The sequence below is a fragment of the Gasterosteus aculeatus genome, chromosome 20 (assembly GCF_964276395.1).
Source record: "Gasterosteus aculeatus chromosome 20, fGasAcu3.hap1.1, whole genome shotgun sequence".
Lineage (NCBI taxonomy): Eukaryota > Metazoa > Chordata > Actinopteri > Perciformes > Gasterosteidae > Gasterosteus > Gasterosteus aculeatus.
In genome coordinates, this window is record NC_135707.1 from 17,310,820 (window position 1) to 17,338,376 (window position 27,557).

At 49.3% G+C, this 27,557-nt stretch overlaps 1 protein-coding gene across 2 annotated transcripts in view; it reads left to right on the forward strand.

The window, feature by feature from the left end:
- The window catches only part of zfpm2a (zinc finger protein, FOG family member 2a), a 108,037-nt gene that overhangs the window by 1,629 nt on the left and 78,851 nt on the right, over window positions 1–27,557 (forward strand). The window lies entirely within an intron of this gene.

Below are 27,557 nucleotides of genomic sequence, written 5' to 3' on the forward strand. Positions count from 1 at the left end.
TGTGTGTGTGTGTGTGTGTGTTCGGTTCGTTCACTGTAAGCTGCTGCTGTCACTACTTTGCGGTTACCCAAGGGTCAAAATATCAAAACATCGACCCCTTCCACTGATGTGTCTCGTACTCACGATAATGTTTATCTGTGCTGCGAGACATTACGGGGAATTCAGCTACGGCAGCATTTGTATATACGTGTGTGTGTGGATGTGTTTGTGTGTTTGAGCTCAGATCAATGCCTTCATGAGGACACGTTGGTATACAAGTGCTTTTATTAATACTTTTGCGTGACACCGATTTTGACAGTCGAGAGACTTCTGTGTCTTTGTGTTTTGCACACATCTATCATCGTTTCCACGCTTACACATTTATTGCTCGTACTTTAAAAAACAAGATAATTGGGATTTATTTGTAATATTTTAAATTCACTGCACATTGTATTACTCTATTTTTATTCTTCTTTTTTTACATTTTATAATCAACAATTTTTTCTTTTAGAATATAAGAGCAAGCAGAGTTGATGCATTAAAAAAAAAAGAAAATACTGTTTTCATTTCTCAAACATCTCAGAGCCGTCTGGGACGGTGTAGCTGCCCTTAAATAATTCCTTCTGCAGAAACACCCTTTTGCTTCCATTGCCTTTGACTTTTGTATCGTTGTGTTCTTTGCTGGCGTCCACAACGAACCCGCGACCGCTCCTCATCAACAAAGGAGCGCGGGCGGCGTCGTGACGTGATAGGCCCTCAACTCGTCCACGGACCAATCCCGGCGTAGCGTCCCGAATTTTTGTTGTCGAGCAAGAAGGAAGGGCGACGTTTGTGCGTTGCCGCCTCTTCGTCTTCGTGACCCCCGCGTCCTGGTGTGAATCGGTATGTCATGTGTAAACCGCGGTGTAAATATGGAGGCCCGTGTGCAGTCGTATATACTTCCTAGTTGGAAGAAGGAAAGGTCACGAGGAGCCCGGTTCCTCTGAGCTTCCCCGGGAAAAAAAAGGCAAGAGAAAGGAGAGGAGCAGAGGAGCCACTGCACAGAAAGTCAGCACAGACAGTCATTCTAAAGGACAAAAAGGTTGTTGGGCGCAGCCGCCCGCCCGCCCCCCCCCCCCTTCACACCTCCTGCATACATTGGACCGTTATCTAAAATTGTGATTTATGCAGTATTTTAATATTTTGCTTATTCTTTCCCCTTGGGTGCTCTCTGAGCGGCGATAAAAAGGCGATGCTGAAAGAGCACCATTAATTTGCTCCGATGACTGGGGAGATAAGGCCAGATAATGGGAAAGATAAGCAGGGAAGATATACCATCAGAAAACCCAGATTATTACCATTAAAATTCCAGCCCAGCAATCTGCAGCTGGCTGATAATTCCTTCTCCGTTTCCACCACTTTGGATGATAAGGCAAAAAATAGTCACTCAGTGCTCCTTGATTAGGCTGCCTGGATATCCCGATAATACAGTGATAAATTATGTATTTTCCCCCCTTGTTTTCTTCCTGTGAAACGTTACATCTGATTTCTTTTTTATATATAAATATATAATATCAAAATAAATAACTATATGTTCCCGGGCCCCCGTTTGTGTATCCCCCGCCCCCCCCCCCCCTCCCCTCATTGCTTTTTCCGAGGGGGAAAAAAAGCCCCACACACTTTTATTGTAATAAGAGTTTGATGGGAAGAGGAGATAGCAGTGGTGGTGTTTTGTGTGGGAGCACATATCAATGTTATCGGCCCATCTCCCGGGGCCAGCTGCTAGCTGCTGTTGTTTTTGGCCTTATCACCCCGTGCCAATATGCCAATAAATTGCCCCGGATTGTTAGCCGCTCTTAAAGGCGGGGTCGCCGGAATTTGACAGGAATGACGGAAATATTGCCGATGCTCCGCGGATTGCGATTAGCTGCTGGTAATGTGATGTGTGAATTCCACCAAGCACCCCCCGCTCCCGCCATCCTCCCCTCTCTTTCCTCCTCGCCGCCGTCGCGCCGTCCCTCCAAAAGGAGGGTTGAGGGGGGGGGGGAACATTTTGATGCTTAATAGGAAGGAAAGATATAAGCAGGCTGAATTGAAACCGGCACCCCTCAGAGTAATTTTTCTGCAAAATTGCCACCGCCGGCGTCCCCCACCCGCAAACCCCACCGTGTTAAGAGTGGAATCTGGATGATGTAGGGAGCGTGCCTCGCTCAGAGTTTATGGCCACGCCGCGGCCCTCAGAGGCCACGCGGGCCGACGTCTCATGTCAAATGTGCTTATTAAGCTGACTTAGTGCTCTCCCGCCGTCCGAGAATGCATGTCGCCATCACGCCGCTCTGCTGCTGTGGGTTTATACAGCACGAGTCCCCGGAGCCCACCGCTATGTGTCTTACTGTCCCCCCCCCCCCCCCCTCAAAACCCCCCCGGCCCCAACCAACGCCTAATCTACTGGCGCGATAGCCATCTTACATCTGTAAAGCTGCCCGCTGCACTGCAGTAATGCGTTTTTGGGGTTTGGGCTTATTTATTTATTTGTTTTACCCATAATACCTTGTGGATAAAGTGGGAGCAAGAACTAGTGGCGCTTTGCTAAACATTGCGTTTTCCTACTCAGTTTTATTATTCTTTTCCCGAAAATACTTTGACTTTTGAGGAGCGCGATGCCAACTGTTTGTTTATTTGTACTTCTGTTTACACTGACAACCGTGTTACTTTAAATCTAATATACTGTGCGACGTACAACCCTTGGGTTTGTGTAAATAGATCGCTGCTTTTCACAACGAGTCCGTTTGGAACTGAACGACAGCCAAAGAAGATTCTCAGCGAGAGCTAAAAGACCTCTTTCTTTTTTTTTCTTTTTTTAGTTTTTGTTTTCTGTATCGCGGCGACCATTTTTTTTCCATCTCCGCTCTCCGGTTAATCTCTCCCACTCCTTAGCATAAGGCCACTTTACGTAACGTCAGCATGCTGTTTACCATATCAGGTGACATTTCTATCTTTGAGGGGCATTTATCAGAGGCAGATTACAGTCGTAAGGGATAAGGGGAGTGTTTACTGAATTTACTGCCAACATCCTCTGTCTGAATGTGTGTGTGTGTGTGTGTGCGCATCAATGCACGTGTAGCATGTGGGACGACCCACGCGTCTTTAGCGGAGGGGTCAGAGCTGTTAGCTTGATCTGATTTTTTATTTTTTCTTTACTACAAATATGCTTTCTCATATAAGTTAAGCGTTGCCGTGGGAGACGCCACGTTTCCACCGGGGGGCCCCGACCAACGCTGGCGTCTCCGGCAGTCAGATGTTTCGGGGGTGTTAAAAAATAAATAAAGAAAGAAAAATGTTTGCATGCCAGCCTCGCCGTATATTTAAGGGGGTTCCTCATTCATCGGGTGACAATTGCCGACTTGCCTCTCGTGTTTCTCTTGTTGATTTGTGTCAGAAGAAGAATGGTCCCTGAATGCCAACTTTCCCTCAAACATCTGTTCCCTGCCAATAACAGCTTGTGCCATCGCCTCGTCTTAGCTGAAGGATCCCCGATTCCCTCCCCACTTCTGACACAAAACAACAATGCAGATGAATGTCGTCTTCTCGTAATGTTTGAAAAAAATGATTAAAAAAAAAAAAAAAATCTATTGTGTTCCTAAAGACGATGTTTCTTGTGCAGAGAAAGTGGCTGCTTGTGTCACAGGGTCGAGCAGCTATATGGAGAGGAATGTATGGCAGCTGCTGCTTCCTTTGTTGGGATCGGTCTCTGCGTGCGTGTGTGTGTGTGTGAGTGTGTGTGTGTGCGCGCGGCGCGTTGGACGGGCTGCGGTTGGCAGGCGATGGACTGGCGGTTCCTGGTGATGCCCTCTCCGTCGCTGTGGCCTGCAGTGTGAAATGTGGGCAGTGCTGCTGCGGAGGTGGAGGTCACTTCCTGGCGCTGCTTCCTCTTTATCTTCCCCTTTCCTGAATTCCACCGCTATTATTCCAATAAGACGCCGCTCAAAGCTGTTGTGTTTTTTCTTTTTAATTCGGGCTGCGACTGTTGATGTGAAACAGAGTGTGAATTTCAGGAAATATGTGCAAAAAGGCAAAAACATGCCCGTGTGTTTCCCTCCCCGGTCGGCGCCCCTCTCTGTTTATTTAGATTTGATATCAATGACGCCCATTGAGGCCCCGGGTAACAATTGACTTTCAACCTGCTCTAAGTTAATGGCCTTGTCTCTTGCTTGTACCGATCAATATTGGTATTAATTAATCACCATTATCAAGGGCGGGATCTGGTTCCATTTGTTGTTACATCAGCCAGATATCAATAGAGAAAGTGGACTCCCTGATCGTCATGGCAACTTCATCTCTCGGGTCAAAGAGAGTTTATCTTATCTTGCTGCCGAGAGTGGCAAACTGCTTGGGAATCTAGTTTAGACTCAAAGATCATCGATTGAAGCCGCTGTCTTTTTCTTCTCTTTTTTTTTTTCACCCCCACCTTGTTGTTTCGGCAAAGAGAGAGAGAGAGAGAGAGAGAGAGAGAGAGAGGGGGGCGAAGAAGACAACAACAGAGAAAAGGCAGCATTCTAATCACAACAGAGATGTAAGATTTAAATATTGATGTCCGAAGGCCTCTACAGGCAAAGAGGGCCTCTGGTCTCGCTCTCCTTCAAGTACGTCCTTTTAAGACCCAGACAAAGCTTTGATTATCAGACGTGTCACTTCGAGGATGTCTGTATGGCTGCAGGGGGGGATTCAGTTGTCCTGCAGCCACCGACGCAGAATGTTAACGGATCGCGCACTGCATCCTGGGTATTTTCCGCGGGCCTCAGACCCCAGTCGCCAACTCCTACTTATGCTGGAGCCCAGTGCTCAGTGAGTAGATGTACTTAGTTACTTTACACGACTCCAAAATAAAGAACCCCAGCTGCTCTGCTCGTCTGGGCTGACTGGGATTTATCTGGTCCTTGGATTTAAAAGTCAATATCTTTTCCCGCCAACACCAGCGCGATCAGCACGCAGACTACTGGGTGGACGAGTGAGGTCGTGGTCTTCCTCGTGGTGGTCTACCTCATGGTGCTGCAGAATGCTCCTCAGGGTTAGAGCAGAGAGCAGGGCACTGCCAGCTTTTCCTCTTCTTTTTTTTCTTCCCCTCTTTGCCTCCGGGACACAATTGCCTCATTTAACATTCTCTATTTGGCCCCTGCCAAGAGGGGAAATAGCCAGGGTGAGTAAGAGAGGCCGCCACACATCATGAATTCTCCTTTCATTTAACTTGCTCGCCCCGGTGATGCACACGGATCAGGAATGGAGATATTGCTCAATTAAGGGGATTTCTGAGGTCGCTGGCGAGGTGCTGGCCGCGGGTTTTGATGCATCGTGGATATTGGCTTTTGTTTTGTGTGCGCGATGCCTTGACGTCTCCGCCCGGCCCGGAAGAGGAACCACAAATGTACGAAGAACACAGTCTGTCAGTCTCACGCGGCAACTTTTGTGCGTGTGTTAAGAGCCTTTTTGTTTATTGCAATTGAATTAGCCACAGCTCATCAACACGCTGTCATGGCGGCTGTCAAAAATTGATATTACGGTTTTGACTGAATCTTGGACGGGAGAACATGGGAATGGGGCCTCCTCGAGTATTGTGAGTCACGTTTTAGCGGTGGGGGGCGTTGTCACAATACGTCGTCTGGTTCGCAATGTACAGCGGAATTATTGGCCGAGCCTCGAGATTGACTTCAAAACCAAATCAACAGTTTCAGCCATAAAAAACCCAAACATGAAATGGTATTTTCTTGTTGTTGTCTTAATGGATGATAATAAGAGGGGATGATTTGATGAGCAGGTTAAGAGCTGGCGCATCCGAGTAGCTGTTCAGTGTAAATCTCTGCCTTGGCAGGAATTACTGAAGATGTACGTGTGTGTGTGTGTGTGCGTTGGGGGGGGCAGAACTTTTCTGTGGGATGAAATGCAGCCGGCTCCATAGTTAAGGGACGGGTGGCGACGGCGGATTAAGTAACAAGCCTTTCAGTTCAATTTGTACATCAGCATTTTGCTGCCAGACGGGCGGCCGCGGCGCCGAACTTAAAGGCCCCGCCGGAAAATCGCTAATGACAAAGCTTCGTAAACAGATAAACAAGTTATGTCAAAAGTGCTGAAAATATAGAAACAAACTCCAGAAACCTGTTAAGGCTGAAAAAAAAAGGATGAAATTAGGCCGTGTTTAGATTCGCGGCATCGTGGAAAGACGCCGAAGCCGCTGACAGCGCGGCTCACGCGTGGCGCGATCGGAGGCCTGCGTGTGATTAGCGCTCAGGTGGCGGCGCCCCAACCTAGTGGGCGGGTCCGACTCGACCAGGAGGAAATATATCTATTTCTCTATATATATATATATATATATATCTATATAGTGGCAGAAGGAGTGACGTGCTGCGTCTCCTGCTTGATTATTTCAAAGCGGCTTTATGAAGTGTCAGAGCAAACAGGCAGAGAGGCAGAAAGCAGCTATTATTTCAGAATCAGCCAATTTTCTCTCTCTGTGTATTCCAGAGAATGCTTATCTGGTAATTACTAAAAAACTGTTGACATTGAGCAAGTGCTGTAGCCAACTAAAATGCCTTTTTTTTCTCTTCTCTCTTTTATTTTTTTTGTCTTATGATATCAGATTGGATTTTTATCGTGGACTCACGCATTCCTGAAAAACCAAGATAAACGGCTCAAACTCCTTATTTTCACCACAAGTGTGGAATTAAGAGCCTCATCAATGCTGCATTCATTTCTGTGCTGATAATATTCGTTTCGGTTTAAAATGTGCCCGAATCTTCCGAGACATTTGGCCATAATCAAGTTTTTTTTTTCCCCCTTAAAGCTTGAGAAACAGGATAACAACTGGGTCAGATGATAAGCCGGGCAAAACAGGGGGGAGAGAGAGAGAAAGAAAAAAAAAAAAGGCCTCCTCTGATGGACGAGCAGAAAATCTGATTGATTGATGTCTGCCGGCTTGCCACCATCACACGCCAGTTGACAGTTAGTTTGGGATCAGATGATTTGGCTCTTTGAGATTGGGGTGGAGGGGAAGCTAGGCAAATGTGAAGGACACAAAGGTCAACGGCTCCTCTCCTCCCCTCTGTATTTACTCCCCCCTCCCCCCACCCCCCCCTCGCAATAGCTTGCTTTGACAAACTGTAATATGTTGCTAAGCTTTGTGGCAGCGAGGACACACGGTCATAGTTTGTACAGTAATATCCTATTGCCGTAATCTCACAAGGAGTGATTGAAAGTGCTGGGGGGAAATCTGCGATGGGGATGGGGGGAGGTGGGGGGGGGGGGGGGGGTGACCCGTTGACATCATCAGCTGCAGCCGTGGACTGGCAGATGTCTCCTGACTTGTTTGAGCTGAATCCCCCCCCCCACCCCCTGTGGGACTGAAGGGGTTAAGCGGCGTCTCCCTCCGACTCCGAGTGGATCTGTTATTGCGAGCGGAATCTGATAAGGCGGCACCGCGTTATGAGTTCGTGCAGCAAAGAGGGCCAAAAAATGGAATCTGGGCCATTGTGGAGTGTCTTTTTCTCTGTGGTTTTCTCGTGGGCTAAGAAGGGGTTGGAGGGTGGGTTGGGGGGGGGGGGGGGGGGGGGAGAGGGTCATGGAACAGTGACAAAGGATGATTGGATGCATGTTGTAAATAAACAAACCGAGTTTGGTCTCGCGCGCCCCTCAGATCGCGCAGGGCGCTGAGATGAAGTGACAAGACTCGCTCCGGGTTTGACCCCGCGTGGCAAAACTAACAGCTGGTTTAGGTTTAACCAAAACAAAACTCATGGAAGACCAGTGTTTCCACTGGGGGGGGGGTGGTGGCATAGCACGGGCCTCTGGGTGCCCCGTAGTGATGGCTGTGCTATTACACTGAGAGCCCATCTGTAACACACATAACAGACATGTCCATTAGCTTTGAATGGGGCTGCTTTCAAGATCAAGGTCTCACTTGTAATGAAGTGCCTATGCAAATGCAAGTCAAATTCTACTATTGTAAATCGCTGGTTTTAATCAAGTTTTTTTTTTTTCTCGAACCGAAAGAAATGTAGACTCCATTCAGAGCGGCTAACCGAACAATTAAAAAAAAAGAAAAAAAAAAAAGAGGATAATCCGAAGACAATCCCCATCCAAATGGAACCGGACATCATTTAGGGGGAAGGAGACAACAACTCTTTGTTGGTTTGAAGTGGCTGATATGACAACCCTCTTGTCAAAGACTCGGGGCCAATAAAAGGGATTTGTAATTACCATAATTATCTCTTATATGTTTTCACCTAATGATGTCCATTAAAGTGCCTCAGGCTCCATTTGGAGGCCGCCTCTCGCTGTAGGTTGGCGCCGACTCGCAGTGTGCGCGTGTGTCACACTACGCGGCGCCCGAGTAATGAACTTCTTTCATCGGAGATGTTTATCGGGCCGTGCTTTGGCGGGAGAATAAAATGATGTACTTCAGCGTTTTGTTACATTTGGATTATAACAATTCTCATAGTTCCCACTTATCTTTCAAATTTCCTCTGCATGTGATATCAACCCCAATTGGCTTCATGTCTAAACAGGATGGCGCTGTAATCTGGGCCGCTGTTCGTTTCATGTAAAACATCTCATTTTGTGGCTTAGGCTGGTGGCGGCCTTATCGTTACATAATTCGCTGCCCTCGCTCGCCATTTTCTTTGTGGCAATTTATTTAAATTCCCCCATGTTTATATATTTCCTGTCTTCCTTTCATTCACAATGATTGCCTTTCGTGAGTTCAAAGACTCATCTTGGAGACTTTCGGTAACTTTGCGGATGGGGGTTGGCACCGCGGGGGGGGAGGGCAGGCGGGGGAGAGGAAAAGCCATTTTGTTGGAGAGCAGAGGAAAGATGGCGTGTCGGTGCGCGTCCATCTCCGCGTCTCCAGGCCCCCGATCCGGAGGTCGAGCCGGACGCGGTGCACGGCTCAGAGGGGCGGCCCGTGCCCCGGCGAGCGCGCCGTCGGTAGGAACTGCCCTCCGCCCCCCCCCCCCGGGCGGCCGGTCCTGCATGCAGCTCTGCTCCCGTGGTTGCTTTTGGTCTTTGTCCGCCCGCCTATCAGCATATCAGCAGTGTCTCTGAAGGCCGCTCGTATAATGCACCATTTATGGCTTTGTGGAGGGAGATGGCGGCCAGGCGGCGGAGTGGCTGCGGGCCTTCCCCTCGGCGAGTGGATTAACGGCGGCCTGCTTTAGCGCACACTGCCGCGGTGTGAAATCGGCCCCGCTTCGGAAAGCGGCGGCGAGGAGGCTCCCTCTCCCTCCCTCTCTCTCCCTCTCTCCCTTTCTCTCCATTTCCTCACCTCCATGCAAAGCCTCTCCCAGCCATCTGTGAAATGTGGAAACTCTGTGTCTAAGTTGAGTTCAGATCCCATCCCCTCCGTCGAGCTGAGGCCAGGAAGCAAATGGGCAGGCAGTCGGCGGAGGAGGGTGGTGGTGGTGGTGTGGGGGAGGTGGGGAATCAGCTCACTGATGTCGTGCCGCCTGTGCAGGAACCCTGCCTGTTCTCCGCGGGCGAGTTGGAGGAGGGTCCGGGCCTGGGTGCCGGCCGAGAGATCTCTGGTTCCTGCTTGCAGGTCCAAATCCCCCCTCTGCGCGCGTGTGTTTGTGTGCATGTGTGTGGAGGCGAGACGGTGGCACAGCTCCCCTGAGCCCCTGCCCAGTCCTTTGAAGATAAGATGGTGATACAGAGTCCCTTTCGGTACGTCGCTAACCGATGGTCTTTGTGCGACACACATGCCTCTCTCCATCGGAGCCCCTCGGCTAAAACACCTATGGTCTTTGCCGAGACGAATGGGCCGCGCCGCCGCGGGTCAAATTAGATTATGAATGGGTGAGGAAATCCGCGATCGGGTGTCTAGGATAGTTCCCCCACCACCACCACCACCACCACCATTTCATGCTGATAACGTGTGGACTTCTGCTGTGGTGGATATTGTATTTCTATTTGATTCCCCCCTCCAAGAAGAATTACTTTCATACATTTCCCTCAAACAGTCAGACTACTTTTTTTTCTCCTCTGGCTCTCCATGGCAACCAGTTGTCATCTTAACTGATTTGCCTGCCGTCCGAGCCGTATTGCTCTTGATCATGACATCTTTTTAAACGCGTTCTCTCCTCTGCATTTATAAGCACATTTTGTGGCACTCGCGGGCCCAATTCTCCCACTTCTGGCTCTCCACAACAGCGTTTCACAAGCGCGGCCATCATAATCAGGCTTTTGAATTATGAACTCAATATTCCCTTCACTTTTTTCCCTCTATCCTGTGGCTTTGGGGGTTCTGATCTGTGCATAATGTCTTGTGATTGCATGGCATTATGGCGGTTTGGAAGAGCCGGGCGGAGGGCCGGCCACGCATCGTCTCTCCGTAGACAATGTGGATCTCTGTGTCTGTGAGCTCATCAGGGATGGGGCGTTGATTGCTTTTTGATACCCCTCCAACGTGGATGAGGTCCTGCATACATCAGCTAATTACAATGTACTGTGTGTGTGTGTGTGTGTGTGTGTGACAGACCCCACAGTCCTCATCAGATCCTCAGCCCAAGTCCTCCAACCACACTCACTAAAGGCTTTATCAAACAAGAGAAGAAGAAAAGCTATACAGAGCAGATGTGTGTGTGTGTGTGTGTGTGTGGGGATGAAAATAAAACATGGAAAATAAGAAACCACAAGATTCCAGCTCCTGGTTGAATGTTCGCCCCCCCCCCCCCCCCCCCTTTTATAAGCAACACATGCGAGAAAAATCTGATGACAGCTGCCCAGGTTTCCAACTGGCCACATACCGTGAAACGCACGCGGCAGCGGTGGAGTTAACTTAGTCCCTCTGTTGCTAATGACGGGGTTGCTTTGCTAGAGAGCTCTGAACGGGGGGCGGGGGAGGACGGCAAGCTGCAGCAACTAATTGGGCTGCGCAAATGAGCGAGCGGCGTATCGTCCCGTGCACCTTGAAGATATTACCGCCAAAGTTTGGCTTTTCCAAACACAACAGCTCACGCGCTGTGATCTGTGATCAGGTGCCGGGGACCCTCTATATATTTCATAAAGGCATCCTATTACACCCCCATGGCTTGTGGGCAACGCAGCACTGTGGTCTGGTCCCCAAGCAGCAGAGAATAAAGTGTAGCACGTGGCACTGGAACAGAAATCTAAAGGGCCGTTTCCTCAGGTAATCTTGACTTGGATCTTAATTCCAATAAAAGTGTTTTCTTTTTAAGTTTTTTTTTCCCTCCTCTCCGCAGCGTGAGGCAGATCCGGGCCTGAACACTCCACTCTGTATTTCAGCGGTCATACTTTATTGAATATCATTTCAGATAAGAGGTGTAATCCTTTGGGTTGAAGTGATGTATATTGACCAGCTCGACGATAGCGATATTCAGTGCGTGTCTCCGATATGTGACAGTGGTAAATAACGATGTGGGGCGTCTGCTCGGTCACATGACGCGGGACGTTGGAAGACCTGCTCTGTCTGAATATATGGACAAAGGTGCAGGTAGGTGTGTACAGTAGCTGGTGGTGATGAAAACAAGTATTCACAGCTTTTGCTCGTACTTTCCCTGTTGCACTGCACTACATGTTGTCCATTTTGACAGTTACATGGAGTTAAACACTGAAAAGCAGAGCCTGTGTGACAACCAGCCCCAAGGCTGTCATCAGATCATCAGACTGCGTGATGTCACCTTTTTTTCCCCCCAAACCGCGCCCCACCAACTTCAAATCACTGGAAAAACAACCTCTGAAAGCACAAATACAGGGATGTGATGTAATTAACGGTGAGTGGTGTCCACCGAAAATCTGCTGTTTAACTAAAAAATGAAATCTTAATGACGTGCATGAAAAGTATTTACAGTATTATACAGTACATAGTTAAGGACGGACGTTACACCGGCATCAGGCTACTGTACCTCAATCATCTAGATCCAACACTGTGCTAACTGTGACAGTCTTTGCCAACAAATCAATAATGTTGTTTCCGCTGCTATCTAAGTTGCAATTACATTTTCATCATTTTTTTATTCTAAAATGGCATTTTTCAAATGTACACAGAAATGACATTTATTTGTCCTCCATTCAATTAATATGAACCTGTTCTAAACGACGTTGGGCTGTAAGCAGCGTGAGTAAAGCCTCTGTGAAGGGGAGCCGGGTCACTCGGGTCAATGCGACACCGTCCCACTCTCACCCCTCGACTGACTGGGCTCCTTCCACCATAGCAGAGCAGCCCCCCCGTCCCCCCCCGACATCTCGTCAGGGTTTGTTTTATCTGCACTGGCCAGACCCCCCCGCCCCCCCAACGCCTGAGCACCGATAGTCCAATAACACTGCAAAGGAGCTTCACCTGCGGCACAATTGTGGAGACTGAAACACAGCTTTAAGTTTCTCTTTCTCTCGGTGTGTTCGCTTGCACACGTGTGTTTGTGTGTGTTTGTGTTGGACCGTATGCACAACACTTTTGTTGTGAAACTAAAAGGTGACGGGTTTCGCATCATGAATCATGAATAAAAATACAAATAAATCTTTGATTCATTTGAAGAAAAATATATAGAATGTGCCAAAGCCGCGGTAAAGCGAGTGCGTCTAATTGTAAAACCGAAGAAAGAACAGGGGGGGGGGGGGGGCGCTCCGCTCAGGACCGCCCGACTCCCCCAACCCACAGCGAGGGCCGTGTTTACTCGCCTTTGGCGCAGAAGAAGAGACGCTCTGGGTTTCCTGTAAAGACAAACATGAAAAGGCATCGCCCAGAGTTCTTTGGGCACCTTTCTTTCGTGGTGTGTGTAGCGCCCCCCCCCTCCTCCACCCACCTCCTCCTCCACGGCCGTCTGACCGCCGTTTGAAGTCAGCAGTATTTGCTTTTCAGCGGTTCTCGGCCGTTGTGTCTCTCGGACGCCTTTTAAAAGCGCTTCGCTCCCTCAGAGGAAGCGGCGCGAGTTTGGGGACATTTTGTTCGCCTGTAGATCGGCGACGAGGGAAACATTTGTTGTGGTGGGTGGGTGGGGGGCGGGGGAGATTGACAGCTACGGGTAGAGGACAGGGAGTGTGGGATGGTGGAGGGGAGAGCCTCCGCTCGGACCTGCTGGTGTGCGATCTCACCAGAGCTCCAAGTGCGGGCCAATTACAGCCCCCCCCCCATTTACCAAACCCCCCAAAATGGCAGAGGGTAGAAGAGAGAGAGAGAGAAACACATGCGGCCCATGAAGGATCTTCCCTTCATTTCCTTCAGAACATGGTTCAGTATCACAGGAGAACCTTTTCTTGAAGAATACAAGATTGTTTCTCTAAAAAACAAATGTGTTGAAATATCATGAAACAGGAGGCGGAGTATCTGAATCCCGTCACTCCTTCTACAGCGAGCTCCTTCTCACCATGGTGAAGGAGCTCCAAATAGGAGCTCCGCCTATTGGAACTCCTTCAGGATCAAGCTTCTTCTACATCGAGTTCCTTCTACATCAAGCTCCTTCTACATTCAGCTCCTTCTACATTCAGCTCCTTCTACATCCAGCTTCTTCTACATCGAGTTCCTCCTACATCCAGCTCCTTCTACATCCAGCTCCTTCTACATCCAGCTCCTTCTACATCCAGCTCCTTCTACATCCAGCTCCTTCTACATCCAGCTCCTTCTACATCCAGCTCCTTCTACATCCAGCTCCTTCTACATCGAGTTCCTCCTACATCCAGCTCCTTCTACATCGAGTTCCTCCTACATCGAGTTCCTCCTACATCCAGCTCCTTCTACATCCAGCTCCTTCTACATCCAGCTCCTCCTACATCGAGTTCCTCCTACATCCAGCTCCTTCTACATCCAGCTCCTCCTACGTCCAGCTCCTCCTACATCCAGCTCCTCCTACATCGAGTTCCTTCTACATTCAGCTCCTTCTACATCCAACTCCTTCTACATCCAGCTCCTCCTACATTCAGCTCCTTCTACATCGAGTTCCTTCTACATCCAGCTCCTTCTTTCCCAGTGTTATGTAGTGTGCGTTTCTCCTTGTTCAGAGAGGCACACGGTTCTGCTCCTAATGGCATTATCCAGTGGGGGTGTGTGAAAGCTGCTCCTTCTCTCTGGGGAGGAGGGTGGTGGGAACGCTGGCGAGAGCCGGCACGTTATCAGCGCCAGATGCAGGTTGACTTCAGACTTTCAATGGAAGGTAAAGAGAGAAGAGGAGGGAAATTAATGAGAGCCATAAAGCCAGTAGGATAAATAATTAGCCAACTGCTCCTAAGATCCGTCCCGTCATTAGCGGCTGCAAGTAAAATCCTCCTTGCAGAGTGTGTTCGTCAAAACCGCAGCCTGATGCCTTTCTGGTTTTGTTTTTTGTTGCAACGGCATGTGTCTTTGTTGGCGTACAGCCGAGCGACAGCTCTCCTCTCTGCTGCCACCGATCCGTGGTCCGAGGCAAAGTATTTTTCCAAAGTTTCCAAAAATCAGAGGGAAGGTGCTCGTCTGCTGTTGGCAGGAATGCCCCCCCCCCCCCCCCCCCATGTTGGGCCTTGGTGTCTCTGTGCAGACACGGGACCCGTCGTGCCTCAAATGAGGCCGTTTCAGCGGGCTGATTGCTACCTCGCGGCGCCCTCGTCGGGATCGAGGCTAATTTTTGCTGCATTAGAAGGACACTTTGTGCCAGCGTTGCCGATCTGGAGTGTTCACACGCGCTTCGCTCCCCGAGGATTTGGTATTACTGTTGTCACGCTGTATGGAGCGCCGCCACTCGCATTGTTCTAACACTCCGACCGGTAGATTTGGGAAAAAAAAAATAAGAAAGAAAAAGGGCTGAGCAATCAGCGAAAGACTTTGATTCGCTATTCATGTGTCTGGGCAAAGTAATCTTCTCCTCTAATCTCATTCACTGATATAAATAAACAAGTAATGCTCCGAACGAGAGAGAGCACACGAGTGAGCACCCAGAGGATTATGGTAATTTGTGGATGAATAAAGGTGTTTAAGAAAGAAGAGGGAAAAAAACGGGACTTTTTAGTAAGAGAGAATATCGATTGTCAGTCGGTGAACCCAGAGAAATGAAATGATCTTCTAATGTCTTTTCGGAAGATTTACATTTAGAACAGTAGTCCATAAAAGTAAAATTCCCCTGGGAATAATTTGGATGATGGATACTTCAGTATTTGCTCAACATTGATCAAGTACTTAGAAATAAAAGCCCCAACTCAAATCAACATGCCCATGTTGCCGATTGATTTTTAGGACATTGCTCTTATCTTTTTTCTCTACTCATCTCAGTAATCAATTATGTCCTCTTACCAAATGAAAGGCTGAAAAACTAGTTCATGACTTTAAAGCCAGCCTGGCTCGCCTTTGCCACGGCGCATTACAAAGTGAAAGGAAAATCACACTGCATACCTGATCCATAGCGTGGAAAAAAAAAAGAAAACGGCCAAAAAACAACCCAGAAAGCCTTTGAAATGGATTGCTGGGTCGGATCCAGTCTGGCACAAGTCGTGGCATTGATGGCACAGCCCCCCTGGGCGCGGGGATGCTTGGCCCGGACAAGGCGGTTGCTGGGCCCCGTATCAGTGGGCACTGGCCCGTCCTCCGGGAGCTCCTAAGCCATGCCGTCTGAAGAAGAACTGATGGGGTTGGCAGCCCATATGGGCATACCGCGGGTTTTTATTTCAAAAAAAGTCCCGATGTTATCGGCCTTCAGTCGGCGGCGCCGCAGCAGCAGCAGCGTCGGCGGGCTTCACAGAGAGGGCGACGCGGGGCGGGAGATGAAGAAATTAAGAACCCTACCGCAAATGAACTTCAAAACGACGAGTTCCCTTTCGTCTCACGCGCGACCGCAACCTTCATCCACAGCCCAGGTGCTCCGATCGCACGGCGAACCACCGCTTCCATCTCCCATACAGGGTGGAGGTGACTATTTGTTTCCGGCTAATTGGACTCCTGGCGTTGGACCTTCCCCTGCGTACAGCATCATCCCATCGCGAGCGACATGAATACGATAAGCTTCGGACGCCACTGTTTCATACACCAAAAAATAAACCCCAGACAGGAGGTTGACAGCCGCAACAGTTTTTCCGTAATAGTTAGTTGATAACCATCCAGCGGGGGTAATGAAACTTCCACCTTTGATGAGAAGTTGAAAAGGGAGCGTTCCACCGTTGGCTTGGCAGAACATTAGACGTGGCTGCAGGCGGGCGGGGGGGCAGGGGCAGGCGAGGGATGGAGCTGCTTTAATAGGGCTCATGCAGAGGTGACGGGAGCACCGCGTGCACTGAACTGGAGGTGTGAGCCGGGCCTGCCAGTACATATCTTTTGTCTTTCATTATCTTTATTTCCTTATTATTTTAAATGGCCGGTGTGTGTGTGTGTGTGTGTGTGTGTTTTCCTCACTAGAAGCTTTTTTGATATCCATTTAGATTGGAGCTTCATTAAAAAACCTCAGACAATGGAGTGACTTCTAATTAAGAAACGCCGCATCTGGCCCCTGGCACCCTATCCCGTTGTTCCATCTATTTTGCTGGGGAGAATTCATTTGTTTCTTAATTAAGAAAAACACCAATAGCGTGAAAAATCTGCTTATGGTACCTGAATCCTAATTAGTTAAATAGTGAGGGGAAGGCGAAAACACATTCCAGTAGCCCTAGAAATGAACTCGGGAGCTGATAAAAATGAACTAACTAGCCTTGCATAAATCCCGAGCTGGGGAGAAAGTGTGCCATCATTATGGCTAAGACAATATGCAAACTATCTTCAAAGAAATCAAATTGCCGGAATGTTTTCATTTGCATGCATTAACCATTAACATAATGAGGAGAAGTGACATTGGACCCGGATTGTGTGTCTGTTCGGATTGATAACTCTGCTGCATCTGCAAATAGTCGCCTCTGCAAAATTATGCCAGCAGTCAAATCAGTGTTGAACTGTGGAGGGAGAGGGAGAGTGATGGGGAGACTCTGAGGGAGACACACGGGGAGAGGGAGGAGAGAGAGAGAGAGAGAGAGGGTGGAGGCTTCTTTCTTCTTCTTCTTTTTTTTCATCAGGGAGCTCTGCAAACCTGCTGCAGTGTTGAATCGGAGCCATCGTCCTCTGACAGCTATCCTTAAACAGGAAGGGGCCGCGAGTCATTGTCTCTGAGGCTCTGTGGCAAGCTCCTGTGTGCGTGTGCGTGCGTGCGTGTGTCTGTGTGTCTTTGGGGGGCAGGGAGAGGGATGCAAGGGGGGGGGGGGTTCACCCATGTGGCTGCAAGCTGGGGATGGACCCTCGAGTGGGCACACTTCACACTCGTACATATCGGACACATGCACACGCCCGCACACACAAACCTGTGCATGTGTTGCCCCCCCCATTCTGCAACAAAAACACACACGCACACACATATCGGAGTGCTTCCAGGATACCAAAGGCTCACTTATCTGTTCCGTAAAGACTCGCCACGTTGGCGAGTTGGCGGGCAGCTAGCCAAACGCGCTGTGTGTTCCCCCCCCCGACTGCAGGCGGCGCGCGGGAAAAAAAACGCCGAAACCGTCTGCAATATTCAAAATAATTTTCTTCCAACATGCTACTTCCCGAGATCAGCCTCTTAGGTCAAATTATTCAATTAAGTGTCTGTTTATTACTGATACCAAAGCCGGGTGGCGCTTCTACTTATCACCTTTTCTGCAGATTGGTGTTCTCTCAGAATACCACCATAAAGATTGCCTTGGCTGTAATTAAAATGGCACAGAGACAAATTTGGCGCCGGGCTAGGACACGGGGAAATGAAGGAGGTAAGGGAGCGGGGGTGGGGGGGAGGAGGAGGGTGGGGGGGGTACAGGGGCCTCTCTCGGTCTTCCTATGAAAAAGTTGACGCTGTAAAAGCGGCGTTTGTTTTAATTAGTCAGAGAGCCCCTGAACGCCAAACAGGCTCAGGTACGCGAAAAACAACTAAGAAAAGGCAATAATAGAAATAGAAATAGAAATGTTTCAGGGTTAAGGGGGGGTCTCTGTTTCTCTGGCTGTACGGAAGCCAACTGGAGGCGGCGACTGTTTGTGCGGCAGAAGCGTTCCGACGTCCCAAGCGCCGTCCGGGCTGGCGCCCCCCCCCCCCCCCCCCGCTGGGGCCCCGCGCGTTTGATGAGCCGTTGGCAGGCGGCGGGGACACGTTTCCCCGGTAAACATACCTTCCACCGCCCTCGACTCCACAAGGCTGGTTGACTTCTCTGGGAGGAAATAGCAGGGAAATCAAAGCCCCAATAAGCTGAGGGTGTTAAGCCAGACAGAGAGAGAGGGAGACATGAAGACGCAAAGAAAAGACCTGAGCGACTTTGGATTTTCGACGGAATCTTCACGCGCTCTCTGACAAAAAAATTTGCATTGTTATCGCAGATAACCGGTGATGTTTTTACTTGGTCGTACATTTTTCCTGAAATATGTAAAATGTAAACCGAGCCTCCAACGATTCCCTTAATGACGCGGATCTTGTGTTTTTTTTTTTTTTCCCTTCTAACCCCCCCCCCACCCTCTACCACACGACCGCGGCCCCAGAATCACGTCTTAGCGGGCTTCCTCGGTGCACGATGTCTGATATCTGAATATTAAAAGGGAGTTTCAAGCTCATCTGCAAATGTGATTTGCACATATCACACTTCTGCAGTCGTCGAGCTGCTTCGTCGCCAAGCTTCTGAGCAAAGACGGCCGGGGAGGCGAGGGAGTGGGGGGGGGGGTGAGAGACAGGGGGGGAAAAAGAAAAGGGAAAAGATGCACATATGGGTTGCTATTGATGTATTCCATTTCTGACCTAATTTAAATCCCTGCCAACGAGCTCATATGCATACTGTACATTTGCTAAATTACTGAGTGTAAACCTCGCCTGCGCGCACAGACAGGTGTAAACATCAGTGTTGCCATAATGCACCGCCGGTAAATATGATGATGCCGCCATGCTGCAATAGAGCACAAAATAATTTGGACATCATTTTGATGCCTGGGGGGCCCGGGGGGAGGGGGGGGGGGATGCCCTCCAGAACGAAAGGTGGCCCATTGACATGCTATACACGCCAAGATATAATTATGGCTGCCTGTCTTTGTTCCTCCCAAGCTTCCTCTCAGAGCACTTGTAATTTGCTTGTGATTTTTTTGGGGGGGGAAAAGGAGGAGGCGTCGTGGGGGGGGGGATTATTTTATGATGGAGGTACTCTCCACGGAGTTGAGGATGCTTCTCCTCACTACTTTTTATTTGTGTTGTCTCAGACTTGTCTATCTGTTTGGCTGATTATAAATATGTTTAGGATATCTACCCCCCCCCCCACACACACACACATATATTTTGTAGCGCCGGGATCAGCGGCTCCCCCCTCGCCACTTGCCTGCCGTGTCGCGGCTCGGGGCCGGTGAGGTGGATTGTCATTTCTGAGGCAATATTTTGACAGCGCCGCTGCTTCTACCCGCTGAAGAAGGTCAGAGCTGCGCCGCTTCCATTTACTGCGTGAGTGTGTGTGTGTGTGTGTGTGTGTGTGTGTGTGTGTGTGTGTGTGAACACTCATCCCTGAGGAGTGGAGCTCCGTACATCTCCGCCTGCAACAATCTCCCTCCCTCTCACACAAAGTCTTTCTTTCTGCCTCCCACCATTTAAGCGGCGTGTGTTAGGGAGATGGATGTCAGGCTGGTCCCACACAGAGCTGTGAAGCCGGTCTAAAGCTCCCCGAAATCAAGGCCAATTACAACTTATAAACCTTTATAATTGTGGGAATGGAGAAAAAAAAGGGGTTTGAGTTTGGCTCACTGCGACGCCCCCCCCCCCCCCCCCCCCCCCCCCTCCCCCCGCCATCATTCCAATTAGTGTATGGCAGAGACAGCCACCTCTCCCTCCTCAGTCACTCCTATCAGACACACACACTCCTGGCTGTGTTTTTTTAATATATATTTTTTAAACATAGCCTGGTGTGATTGTTACGACAATGCACGCCGCCTCGATGGTGTCATCCGTTTCTGCCGCGTGCTTCGCCGTCGCTCCTCAGACGCCGAGGCGGCTGATGTCAACCAAATAAGGCACTTGTCAGGCGACACAAAAACACATTGTTGCCGGTCCATTGTCACCTGCTCTGCCAGCCATCATATAGGAAGTGATGGAGTGACGGTGTTTTGGGAGCGAGGTGCAGCTTCCTCCTCCTCCCCCCCCCCCCTCCTCCTCCTCCTCCTCCTCCTCCTCCTCAGGGGCATTATGAGTGTAAATCTCCCTCGCGCAGTTCTGCTGCAGGCCAGGGAGAGCATCATCATTAGCCGCAGCAGATGGAGGGGCTTCAACACTGTTTTCCTCGCTCTCTCTCCCTCTCTCCCTGTGTCTCTCTGTCTTTCTCTTTCTTCTGTCGCAACCACAACTGCTGGAATCTGGTTTTTCGACACAACAGCCGAGCTCGGCGGCGGCTGATGAAACCTGCACAGAATCCGATGAAAGCCACACAGTTTGTGCGCACGCAGAAAGGAGGCGGTCTGATTCATCATGTATTTGTGAAGTGATGAGAGCAGGGGTTTGGTGAAGAGCTCCGTCTGTGTGTGTGTGTGTGTGTGTGTGTGTGTGTGTGTGTGTGTGTGTGTGTGTGTGTGTGTGTGTGTGTGTGTGTGTGTGTGTGTGTTCATGGCTGTTGCAATTCTTTTGTTTCGGTGGCGGGTAAAGTGTCGTGCAAGCTGAAGGCTTTGAATCGTAATGGAGGCCGATGAGGATGCTGGAGGTTAAACCGTTACAGTGGATCCATTGATCGACAGGAAACTGGTTCAACGCATGAAGTTTAACTTTTAAAGCAAAACCGCTTCAAACATGTTTTGGTTGCAGCTGTTTTTGCATTTGCCAGCTTTTCTCGACTCCCATTAGGAGGCAAATGAGTGTTTTTTGGTTAAGAATAATTGTGTCGTCATCTCACGCTCTGGGAACTGCTCGCTTACGTTTTCTTTTTTCTGAATGAATAAATGAACCTGCAGAGTTTAGATATTTCTAAAAATAAACAAAAAGTGAAGGTCGACCTGAGGCAACAGGCCGGTTCCGAGCAGCTAATCACTGCAATCATTTATCGATGATGAGTATTTATCTCCCATTGATGCAGCACTATTTCACAGTGTGCTACACGCCGGCTACCCAGCGAGCCGGGAGAGAGAGAGAGTGTGTGTGTGTGTGTGTGTGTGTGTGTGTGTGTGTGTGTGTGTGTGTGTGTGTGTGTGTGTGTGCGTGCATTGGCAGAATCCTAATCTTCCAGCAAGAAGCTTCACACGGACAGATCAAGAATTAGGAGGGAGGCTGAGGGGGGAGGACGGGGGGGTGAAAGCCCATCTCAGTCTGTGTGTTTTAAAGGACAGTGCTTTGAATGTCATTTGACAATTTCCTTTTAATTAGAAGTAATTTACAGAAAGATGCCCACCAGCTAATCTTTTACAGGATAATTAACTTCTATTTTCTTTACTTTTAATTAAAAAGTGGAAAAGATTGAGCTGATCCATAAAGAATTGTTCTTTTGAAATGTTCATCAGACTTCACACTTCTTTTGGCATTGGTAATATTTAGATCATATCTGCTGCCCACAGTCTCCACAGAGCCCCCCCCCCCCCCCCCTTTATCTGAGGTATTAAGGAGTGGAACTATCAATAGAAGAAATAGGAACCAGAGGAAAATTAGAATTGAATTAATGAAGAATTTATAGCAAAAGGACCCCCACACACACACACACACCCTCCCGCCCCCCCCACATGGTTCACAATACTGGAATGAAATTGACATCTTAGATATATCCATTTCATAGAAATTCCTTGATGGGGAAATATTGTTTTATCTGCATTATTTGATACAGTAATCAGGTTTTTTCCTTTTTCTAAAGGCTCCCCAATTAAATTCTTTCAAATGCCGCTTGACTGAAAGCTAATTGTTGCAGAGGCGGAGTTCACAACGTTGCTGCTTCAGCAACCAGCCATTGTTCTGCATATGATGCCTTTTTATTTCATATCGGGGGCGGGTTCAGCGGAGGCATCTCGTGCCCGGGTGAAAACAGTCCCGTCCTCGCCGCCGCTCGCTGCAGGAAAAAAGTACTTTCCTCGCCCCCTTTTAGCGCCGTCCAACACGACTTTTACTTAGTGGAGATAAAGTGATCCAATATGAGGTGAGCGCGCCGCAGACAGAGCCTCCGCTCGTCTGCACACCAGCCAATGGCTGAAGATGGATGCCCCCACTTAGCCATGATAGCTCCCTGGAGGAGCCTCACTCAATGGCTTCATTAAAAGTGAACGTTCTGCTGGAAAAAGCCCGCTTATAAACCCGTAATTAAGAACGCACATATTTTACCTGCTTTGTTTCAGCTGTCACGTCCGGTGTACGGGCACACGCTTGACTTTTATTTCCTTATAAGCTGCAGAACGACATTAATAAATCACTCAGCCGGCAGAGACGACGCAGGAAGCAGCGCGGGGCGCCTGAACGCAGCCGAGCGGCCATTTTAAACAAACATTCTCAATCCTCCCGAGGGTCGACCTGCTACAGAGCGGGCTCCGGGACTCTTAACGGGGGAAGGACGTCGCGCCGCCGTCCACTCGGGTCTCTGGAAAAAGGCTCCAGAGATGGCGAGCGGAGGCGGCAGAGCGAGCCGGGGAGCCCGGCGAACTCCGCAGAGAAGCTGGCAGGCATCTGCTGAGGCCCTCGGGCGCACTCAGAGGTGCCTCCAGCATTTTAATGGCGTGGTCAAATGCCAGCATGTCCTCGTGGCGCCGCGATTCCAACCCGTTGGATAACCAAGTGAGAGCGCGTTATTCCCGCCTCAGCGGTCCAGACGGACACGGGCCTTCCAGGCGACTCCGCGGAACTCGCTGTGGAACGGGAACAGAAACGGTCCTGTTTGTTTTTCCGTTTGAGTGGACTGACTGTTACTCTGCGTCCGGGCAACGCGGGGCGGCGACGTGGAGCCGTGGCGCCGGCCTCCGACCGGCCGCATGGCAGCGCGCGTCAACGTTTAGACGGCTTCTAGGCGCCTTGTCATCTCCGCGGCGCCGCAGAACAGACAGAACGGCGTCCGCGCTCAACGGTGCGTGTGTTTCACGAGCATGTGACCTCATTTAAGCACACAGAAAACGTCCTTTTCATTTCCAGATTTCCAGACGAGCGCTCGGTGGGGACTTTTTGTTGACTGTTGATTGTAAGTGCCCGAATTTAGGGAGGCAGCCATTTCTAATCACGAGAATTACATTGCTTAGCAACCGTAAAATCTAGTTAAACAATGCCATCGCTTATTCTTGGTCACAGGCAGCGCGCTCTGAGAACACATCAGTCTGCAGTGAAGCCGCTCCGCCCAGCGCACACACACACACACACACACACACACTCTGCATTCACAGACAAAATACAAACGGTAATTTACTTTGGACTGTTGCTACGGCTTTAGCTCCACATTTAGTTTGATCACAGAGTGCAGCGCGGAGAGAGGATTTTTTTTTTGGTCACATTTACGCAGACGATGTTATAAACGAGGAATTCCTTTGAGCGTTCCTGCAGCATATTAAGCCATTAAGAGTTGCGCAAATGGTATCTATTTCATTACAGTGATCAAGGATTAAATTAGAGGCTTGAGCCCTGTAACATATACACTAAGACTCCTCCAAGGCTGAGGGAGCCCTCTGCTTCCCAAAGGTCATTAGAGCGGAGGAGAGAGAGGATGGCCCCCAGTCCCTCCTCCCCCCCCCCCCCCCCCCCCCCTCCTCTCTCAGCCTCCCCAGTTCTTCGTGCAAGACGAGTCAAACGTGTTTTTGTTTTTGTTGTTTCTCACTTTTCTCTCCAGCTGTGGAGATAAACAGCCAGCGTGATGTACAATGTGAGCGCACGGCTACTTGAGACAAAGTCTACACTTCCTCCCTGCAGCAGTGTGAAGGGTTTTGCAGTGTGTGTGTGTGTGTGTGTGTGTGTGTGTGCTCGCCCTGGAAGCAAGGAAGGCCCCAGTATCAGTGTTGGCACAAAAGGACCAGTCACAGGCAGCGCAGTTGGCAGAGAGTTGAGCCCCGTTGTTTTTTTAATTTATTTTTTAGGGCTGCATTATGCATTCGTGTTTAGTCTCAGGTGCTGCGTTTTATCCCCCCGGCCAGCTTGGACACGTTTTCAATGGACCTTTTGGATGCAAAAGTGTATAGGCGGGAGCGACATAAACAAATAAATAAACCACTTCCGTGCTTATAGAGATTTGCCGCTTTGTTCTGTCAGATTCAATTACCTCACCTCTAATTAGGGCGCCGTAGCGGAGGCCGGGTTTGTGATCCACGCATCGCACCGTGGAGCCCGCTGATAGGGCGACGCATCGCTATCACAGCCCGGCCACCGGCGCCGCGCGGGAAAAAAAGGAAGCCTGGCCGTGAAATAAGAGGCCGCTCGTGCACTTTTGCACACGCGTCGTTTCTGCCATTTTGTGTTTCACCTTCATCCTGTGAGATACGCTCATTCCGTCCCCTCTGTCCTCGTCCCCTCTGCCTGTGTGACTCATTAATCCTCTGTCCGTCATATGGTCTCAGGGTATCACCCCCGTTTGATGGACTCAGCGGGGGCATTACCATACCCCTCTCTCCGGAGCGCCACTCCGCACGGCCGATCCCTATCAGACAGAGGCCACGCCGCGGACAAAAGAGCCCCTGTGATCGGGCCTCGCATTCAGCCACCAATGGCTCTATTAGCATTGGCGGTTCCTGGCTGCACCGCTGTTTGAACAGGCGGCTGAGGTTTCTTTTTTTATCCTCCGGTCGGCGGAGGAAGGGGCCGATGAACGCGGGTGATACCCCTCAGGGCGGGGCCCTTTTCTCTGTGGGGGATTTGCCACCTTGAGCCACTTCCGCACTTGAGAGAGACGGGAAGCGTTGTGAGACAGCGACTCATGATATTTATCTAATCACTCATTTCCACGGCCGAGGGATTCAGCCGTTTTTTGACCCTTACCACCTGTGATGAGTTGGAATGAGGCAACGTCCCGTTCGTTGGAAAATGTTTAGGAATCCACAATTTGAAGAGGAGGAATTTCAGAGGAAGGTCATATTTGAAACATTCCTTATGTAACAAAAACCTTTATGGCAATTATGTATTTATAATTGACTTAAATAGCTGGATCGGGTATCTGTGAGAATGGAGTTAATCTATTCATTTCATTAATTCTACATTTTCATCAGTCAAATGTAACATACTGAAATTGGCCTTAGAAAAGGATGACGCTTCTTTACAGAATTGTAATTCCCATAATTTGTTTTACCATGTGGTCTTATTACAACATGACTCATTTATATCTATTTATTTCTTACATGTTCAAATCAAGCCTGATGTTGCCTTACACATGAAATAATATCCCATTAATCACACAGTGAGGAATTAAACCCTGGAATCAGATATTTAGCTTCCCTCTGGGTTCTAAGTGGACAACCTCCTGCTTTGATGGGCAACGTGACGTCTTCTCCAGATGACCAGCTGACATTAGAGAGGCTGACATTACTGTTGCATCTAGGAAAAGTTCTTCTTGGTGCTGCCTTTAAAAGCTTCCATTTGTATTTCAGGCTTTTCTCTTGCAAACATTTGAAATGATGGAAATCAGAGTCCGTATCACAGGGACAAGACACCTAAAAAACCTCCCTTTCCAAAGTTTCCAAAACTGCTTTGTACACAATCCTGCCTCTGTTTCCTAACGAGCAGTTTTGGGGCGGGCCGTGTCGCTGTCTCCCCGCCGTGTCATTGGCCATCTGAGCTGCAGCGTGCGGCTGATAAGCGGGCGCGGCCGCACACACTCCACCGGGGCCCTATAGAGACGCAGCGAGAGGCGCGGGTCACACCGGCGAATGTGACAGGATTTTAAACAGTACACAACTAAATATAGCAGGGTGGGGGAGGGAGGGGGGGCACGCCGCTATCAGAAAATGAGTTAGGAGTGTGGTGCTGGTCGTTTAGAAAGTCATTATTCTTATCATGGCTGTCTCTGAAATAATTTCAGGTCCCTCCATGCAATGAATACTGTATAATAAACTAAACATGTGAGAATGCTCACAAACTTTGTTAATCTACGCCGCGCCCCAGAAGTAGCCATCAGTGCCCCCCCCCCCCCCGCCCCCCGCCCCCTTTAAGGTCTCAGTCTAGGTTGCAGTGTTTCATTTTTCCATATTCAGAAAGGCCTCCGGTGGCTTTGAAAAAGCTCCATTTAGTTACTATCTGCTGGAGTGGGGAAGTGAGATGCCCTTATTCCGAGTCTATTAAACCTCAATTCTATCTCATCTTATCTCCCTAATCTTTGTGTCTTATTGACCATGAAGTTTATCTTTAATCTCCCTTTACCCTTATTATCGCACGACACTGTAGGTCTATTTTCCGCGGTGCAATGGCGCCGCTGTATTTGCCGGCAACAGAGGGAGAATCGTTTAGTTGTACACACAGTTCTTATTCAGCTGTGTAATGGAATGTGTACGGAGTGTGTGTGTGTGTGGAAACGCGTTTCTCCTCGCACTGTCCTCGATTGCCTTGGCAGGAGCCTTTTTATTCTTTTTTTTTTACGCCAGTCGTACAATCTCCCCTTGATGCTGCGATATTTATCTCCCAGCATCATCTTGAGCGATGGTCGCCTCATGGAGTCACTTCACGCCTCGCTTCGCTCCTCGGCGAAATCAGCGGAAGGCGCCGGATAAGATCATAAAACTGTATCCTAATTTGAAAAGCGCCACTCCTGTTTGCCTCCTCGGTGTCTATTAGGAGATCTGTGCGCTAATTCTTTTCATGTCCGCGGCGTCCTGCAGATGCGGCGCTTCCTACAAAGGGGTAATTTATAAGACTAATGAAAAGAGCGAGCGTTTGGCGGACATCAGGGGGGTCCTTCGCGAGGCTCGCTGCCAGGGAAGAAAGAGAAACAGGAGAGGCCCTGCTTTCTGAACTCAAAGTATTGCTTTATTAGAGCCGAGGGGGCCTCGCCGGCGCTACAATAGAACAAACAGGAGGGAGGGGGGGATATCGCACGCGGGACGGGCAAGACAACGTCAGCGGCAGGCGTGTTTTGGCGGCATGGAGAGGTGCGCCGGATGCACATCATCGTATTAGCATTCAAACGCCGGATGAGGTGTTTTTCCGGCGCTAACACAATCCCGGGTGGCACTACAGTAATTCCATCAGCGCCCTTGATTGAAGCAAGAATGGCAATATGCAAATGGGGGAAGGAGATGTACAGCTACGAGCAAAAGCCCGGAATCATTTAGATTTAAGGAAATAATATTGCACAGAGGGGGGAAAACATTAATCACACGGAATAGTGTCTCCTTTAAGATTGCTCTGGTGTATTACCCGGAGGCACGGAATGTAAATGGAAAATCAACATTGTACCCTGTGATAAGGCTAACAAATTAATAAAAGTATTTTCTTTCCTCCTCCTATTCTGATGCCTGTTTGAAAGGTCTGGAAGGGAACTTTTCTTCGTTTTTTCTTCCCGTCGATGTTTTGTTTTGCAGGTGTAGTGGATTAACATCGGCGCTCACCTTGGCTTCTTTTCAAAAGCCTTAAAGGAAGCACCTCAGTGGAATATGACGTTTATTGACATTGCCTAATCTTTGTCGATGCCGCGTGTCTGAACGTGGAGCGACAGTCGGTGCAGCGATGTGCTGCTCTACATCCGCCGTGTCTCAACAAAAG